Source organism: Anomaloglossus baeobatrachus, chromosome 5, assembly GCF_048569485.1.
Source record: "Anomaloglossus baeobatrachus isolate aAnoBae1 chromosome 5, aAnoBae1.hap1, whole genome shotgun sequence".
In the NCBI taxonomy this organism is placed as follows: domain Eukaryota; kingdom Metazoa; phylum Chordata; class Amphibia; order Anura; family Aromobatidae; genus Anomaloglossus; species Anomaloglossus baeobatrachus.
In genome coordinates, this window is record NC_134357.1 from 474,797,903 (window position 1) to 474,804,506 (window position 6,604).

The 6,604-nt window shown below is 48.1% G+C and overlaps 1 non-coding gene across 1 annotated transcript; it reads right to left on the bottom strand.

The window, feature by feature from the left end:
• Nucleotides 1–271: 271 nt before the first annotated feature.
• LOC142313419 (U2 spliceosomal RNA) lies at nt 272–462 on the bottom strand. Its single transcript, XR_012754456.1, has one exon. It is a non-coding gene; the product is annotated as a U2 spliceosomal RNA (small nuclear RNA).
• Nucleotides 463–6,604: the final 6,142 nt, after the last annotated feature.

A 6,604-nucleotide genomic window follows, 5' to 3' on the forward strand; every position in this document is an offset into this window, starting at 1 on the left:
TCAATTGCAAATGCTCTAGATAAGATTGAGAACAAGAAACTGCACGGGACATAGCAGAGTTGGTCAAGTTGAGTGGAGATGAGTTTGCCATTCGACGCAGCTTTTGGATGAATAAAGCAAGTAAAAAGTGTGAAAGATAAAATAGGTGGAAAGTGTCAAAAGTGATGGGCTAAATTGAGGTGCATATGAAGTTGTTTGCTTTCTTTCAATTCATTAATGGGGTTAATATTGATCAGGTGAATTGAGTTCTGCTTTTGGAAACTGGGTTAAGAAGGGGTGCACCGGTCCTGGAGGTACTGCAATACCAGGTCAATGCGTGGAGTGGACAGAGCAAGCTCTTCTTCCATCTCCCTGTTCTAAAAATCCATTTAATATATGGTCCCCAGATAGGGGAGGTATCAGATATTAAACTGATAAGAACAGATCACGTTTCAAACAAGCTTTATTAAACTCATTAGTCATTACAAACAAAAGTCACGCATTAGATACAAACCACGGTTACTTGTGTACATGAAACGCATCATAAAACCCAAAAACAGGTTTTCACAGGTACAGTAAAATATCACATAAAATCACATAAACATACATAAAACCAGCATTTTACTTAAAACATGACATAAAATACATTAAAAGCAATATAGTAATAGACATATAGAATCACAAATTAAATATGATTATAAATACATAAAAGTGTTCCATATCTGGAGACACCATGCCTTTTTTGCTTTTATTGTTCCCTGATTTTTGCAATCTCTCAAATACGTGTACATGTTACATAAGGCAAAACCTATACAGTCTTTTACAGGGATACAATCATGCTTGAACAGTAAAATATTTCTGGTTTTCAATAGGGCCTCTTTGAAACTGTTAATTATGAGCCATGCGATTTTTGCCTGGTACATGGTAGGACAATCAATTATACCGTATAACACCACATCACAATTTAGGGTACGCCACCCACACACCCATTTTAGGAGCTTGCCCACTGTCTGCCATACTTCTCCTCCTGTGCACACCTGTCTCTTGGACATCTGGCACTGGCCACAAGTCCCCTACGATGTTGGAAGGCCCTGGTGGGGAGACATTGGTGGACTATTTGCCAGGCAAGATCCTTTTGCATATTACTAAGAGCAGGGCATGAGACATTGTTCCAAATTAATCGCCACCTAGATGCGGAAAAATTAGCCACATCCTCCATAATTTCATGACCCTTACAGGCGGCTGTCAACTTAATTTATCAGATCATATTCAGATATAATAGTCTCTAAGATCTTATATTGTTTCGGAGGGGCTAAAAGGACAGGACGATTAGGTAAAATATCAACATGCAGTTTTTTAAAAACATACCCCGTGTTGTACCTTAAAAAACATGCAAAAGCCCCGTCATTTTTCAGACAATTAAAACAGAATACAAAGAACTTGATTAATAAAAACAGTTTAAGATCAGGCAGCCCCTTACCTCCGTTACCCTTAAGCCCGCTACACACGCTTCAATATATCTCACAATCCGTCGTTGGGGTCAAGTTGTAAGTGACGCACATCCGGCATCGTTTGTGAGGTATCTGCGTGTGACATCTACGTGCGATCAGGATTGAACGCAAAACCGTTGATCGCATACACATCGTATCTTTGTCTAGAATTGAGCATTTTGTTGCACGAACCTAGTCAATTGAAACGTGTGACATCCCTCATACGATTTTGATGTCTGTGGCTATGTGCGCAGGTGTGCGCTCTGCACCGCAGCTTAAAAAAGGTCCGCTTCAGAGCGCAGCTGAAAAGCTGCATTCTGAAGCACCTCACAATGTCTGTCATTCACTAATCTCTGTCAGTCGGTCACTATCTCTGTCCCTCTCTCTCTGTCCATGTCAGTCTATCACTCTTACCCCCTCTCTCATACTCACCGTTCCCCGATCCCCGATCTCCGGTGCTGCACGGCATTCACACTGCTCCGGCGGCTTTTACTGTTTTGAAAAAGCCGGCCGCCCATTAAACAATCTTGTATTCCCTGTGAGACACGCCCCCACGCTGAGTGACAGGTGTTACACTGCACCCAATCACAGCAGCCGGTGGGCGTGTCTATACTGTGTAGTGAAATAAATAATTAAATAATTAAACAAAACGGCGTGCGGTCCCCCCCAATTTTAAAACCAATTTTAAGACCGGAGCAGCGGCGGTGTATTCTGCAGATCCGGTCACCTCCATGCAGCAGCGCTGGAAGCGACGCTGGAGCATCCTGGATTACGCCGGACATGGAGGGCTTTTTTGGGCTGATTAAAGTGGTTAACCAGGGTATATGTTTGTGTTTTTATTTCTAATAAAGGATTGTTCGGGTGTGTGTGTTTATTTACTGTAATTTACAAATTAATCATGGAAGGAATCTCGTGGAGACGCCTGACATGATTAATCTAGGACTTATTGGCAGCTATGGGCTGCCAATAACTCCTTATTACCCCGATTTGCCAACGCACCAGGGCAAATCGGGAAGAGCCGGATACAGTCCCAGAACTGTCGCATCTAATGTATGCGGCAATTCTGGGCGGCTGTTGGCTCATATTGTTAGGCTGGGGGGCTCCCCATAACGTGGAGCTCCCCATCCTGAGAATACCAGCCTTCAGCCGTATGGCTGTATCTGGCTGGTTTTAAAATTGGGGGGGACCGCACGCCGTTTTGTTTAATTATTTAATTATTTATTTCACTATACAGTATAGACACGCCCACCGGCTGCTGTGATTGGGTGTAGTGAGACACCTGTCACTCAGCGTGGGGGCGTGTCTCACTGTAACCAATCATAGGCGCCGGTGGGCGGGGAAAGCAGGGAATACGAGATTGTTTAATGGGCGGCCGGCTTTTTCAAAATAGTAAAAGCCGCCGGAGCAGTGTGAATGCCGTGCAGCGCAGCGCCGGGGATCGGGGATTGGTGAGTATGAGAGAGGGCTGCTCAATTCAGTCACTCAGGAGTTTAGCGGTCACCGGTGAGTCCTTCACTGGTGACCGCTAATCAGGACGCGACACAGACAGAGCCGCAGCATGACAATGAAGTCGGGTGAGGTTCACCCGAGTTCATTCTGACAGGTGCCCAATGCATATGTCACAGAACACATGATCTAAAGCAGGGGTCGGGAACCTATGGCTCGCGAGCCAGATATGGCTCTTTTGATGGCCGTATCTGGCTCGCAGACAGGGCTCCTACCTGTCTATGGGAAGGATCAGGGCCGGCACCAGCACCCGGCAAACCCGGTCAGCTGCCGGGGGGGCCCACTCGCGGTGGCAGGAGTGGCGCACCGCTACTCAGGGGGGCCCGGTGGCCGTGCTGTCACCGCCCCCCGCCGAAGATCGAGCTTTCAATTGCATCGGCATCGCAGGTGCCGATACAATTGAGAGCAATGATGAGAGAGTGAGCGGCGCTCTCTCTCTTATCATTCTCCCCGCTGTGACTGTCGGCGTTCTTCTGACAGCTCTGCAGCGAGCGCGGTGACGTCATCACTGCGCGCCTGCTGAGAGGTCAGCGAGCGACAGCAATGGACGATGCGCCGAGGAGACCGGATCAGCGGGGGAACGAGAAGTGAGCCGCCCCTCTACTGACACTGGGCTCCCCTGACTCACAGGCCGGCCACTACACAGCGGCACTAGTACACATAGGGGCCCGGCAGCCGCTCTGCGTCTATGTGTAGTGCTGCTGTGTAGTGGCCGAACTGTGAGTCAGGGGAGCCCAGTGTCAGTAGAGGGGCCCCTGACCTGGAGAGGCCACCAGCCATGTCTGAGCTGCAGGAGTGCTAGTCCTGACCTGCACAGCAGACGGAATCTCCATCCTGCAGGACCTGCGATGATGTCACACCCATGTGGCTGTGTGGGAGGAGACACAGGATGCCGGGCAGAAAGCAAAGATACTGAATCCTGAAGGAGATTTGGACACATGACTGGTAATAAGAAAAGAGGGGACATGAGGGTGAGGGGGGCTGCAGGGTGAGGGGCATATGAGGGCTGCAGACTGTGACAGAAGCATGTGAAGGGGTGCAGAGTGTTTGAGAGGGGTAAGTTGGGGTACAGGCAGGGTGAGATATGTGAGCAGGGTGTGTGAGATATGGGGGTGTATTGTGTGTGATATGGGGGGTGCAGGCTGTATGGGAAGCAGGGTATGTGACATATGGGGGTGTAGTGTGTGAGATCTGGGGGGTGCAGGCTGTATGGGAAGCAGTGTGTGTGTGTGTGCGATATGGGGGGTGCAGGCCGTATGGGGAGCAGTGTGTGTGTGTGTGTGTGTGTGATATGGGGGGTGCAGGCTGTATGGGAAGCAGGGTGTGAGAGATATGGGGGTGTAAGCTGTATGGGAAGCAGGGTGTGTGAGATATGGGGGTGTAGTGTGTGTGATATGGGGGTGCAGGCTGTATGGGGAGCAGGGTATGCGACATATGGGGGTGTAGTGTGTGGGATATGGGGGGTGCAGGCTGTATGGGGAGCAGTGTGTGTGTGTGATATGGGGGGTGCAGGCTGTATGGGAAGCAGGGTGTCTGGGCCACTGACAGATACAATTGCTCCAGCGGTCACTTAGTACACAAAGGAGTGTTCCTCTCTGCTGAACTAAGCCACCGCTGGACCTAAACAATAATTCGCTGTAAAATAATAAAATAGATAATTGACATAACTGACAATGCGTTGTGTGACATGTCCAATATTCCAGCTTCTTATTTCTGCGAATGCCTCAAAGCTGGCATTCTCTCAACATCAGGTGGGAAGAATGCCAGCTTCCAGTCATGCGCAGGAAAAAGAAGAAGCTAGACTGCTGGACTGATGTCATGCATCGCAAGTTCACAATGTAAGTTATTTATTTGATTTTTTTACTGCTAATTACCATTGTTTCAGTCCAGTTGTGGCTTTATACAGCAGGGAGGAGCATTCCTTGCTGTACTAAGTGAACATTGGAGCGATTGATCTGTCAATGGCCCTTTAAACATATTGTACGGCTCTCGCGGAATTATATTTCAAAATATGTGGCGTTTACGGCTCTCTTAGCCAAAAAGGTTCCTGACCCCTGATCTAAAGGATCGCACATAAAATTGATCAATTTAACATGGACTACTAACGCTCGTGTGACAGCAAATGAACGACCTACGTGCAATCTCATAAGATCCCGTATGCAACCTGGGCGTGTCACATCGCAAATGCGATTGTACAACTAATTGCAATGTGTAAAGCAGGCTTTACTCTTGCTGACAATCACCCTCCTCAGCTTCTCCATTTTTGAGCCCCACGAGAAATAAAAAATGGGTTTGAGAAGCCTCTTCAGGTAGAGGGAGTTGGGGGGGAACACCATTGCCGCAAACAGGATAATAGGGAATAAAACCATTTTTATCACAAGTATCTTCCCCTCCATGGACATTTTCCTTAGCTGCCAAAAAAATCTTTTTATTGATTTTATCTAATACCAAATCCCAATTTGTACATCCGTCATTTCTTGCATCAAATTGTACACCAAAAATCTTAATACCATCAGTTTGGACTGGGATTTTTGGTGGCTCGGGCTCCCAGGGGCCAATAATCAAGCAGTCACACTTGTCGACATTCAGACGAAAGCCAGACCCTGCGCTAAATATCTCAGTGTTCAGGACGGCCCTGTTCACAGCTGCAGAGCTTGCACAGTACACAGAGACATCATCCATATAGGCCAATGATTTTTCCACAACCCCCTGGAATAGGGACCCCCCTGACCACCCTATCCTGCCGAAGGCGGCACAGAAGTGGTTCAATTGCGCATACAAACAACAGTGGGGACATGGGGCAGCCTTGTTTTACCCCAGACAGGAGGGCAACTTCCTTAGTGACAAAACCATTGACTAGTACCTGTGCATATGAATCCTTATATAAAAGCTTGATTTTGTCAATAAAAACTGTAGGGAAACCCATTCTTTTCAGAACATTAAAAAGATAAAAATGTGATACCCTGTCGAATGCCTTCATAAAATCAAGTGATAAAATAGCCATAGGTAGCTTAGGGTACCTTTACACTTTAGCGATGCAGCAGCGATCCGACCAGCGATCTGACCTGGTCAGGATCGCTGCTGCATCGCTACATGGTCGCTGGTGAGCTGTCAAACAGGCAGATCTCACCAGCGACCAGTGACCAGCCCCCAGCCAGCAGCGACGTGCAAGCGACGCTGCGCTTGCACGGAACCGGCGTCTGGAAGCTGCGGACACTGGTAACTAAGGTAAACATTGGGTATGGTTACCCGATGTTTACCTTAGTTACCAGCTCACACCGCTTAACTTAGCGTGTGCAGGGAGCAGGAGCCGGCACTGGCAGCGTGAGAGCTGCGGAGGCTGGTAACGAAGGTAAATATCGGGTAACCACATTGGTTACCCGATGTTTACCTTGGTTACAGCTTACCGCAGGCTGTCAGACGCCGGCTCCTGCTCCCTGCACATTCAGGATTGTTGCTCTCTCGCTGTCACACACAGCGATGTGTGCTTATCAGCGGGAGAGCAACAATAAAAAAAACGAACCATCACTGAGTGTAACGAGCAGCGATCTCACAGCAGGGGCCAGATCGCTGCTCAGTGTCACACACAGCGAGATCGCTAATGAGGTCACAAAAAACGTGACTCAGCA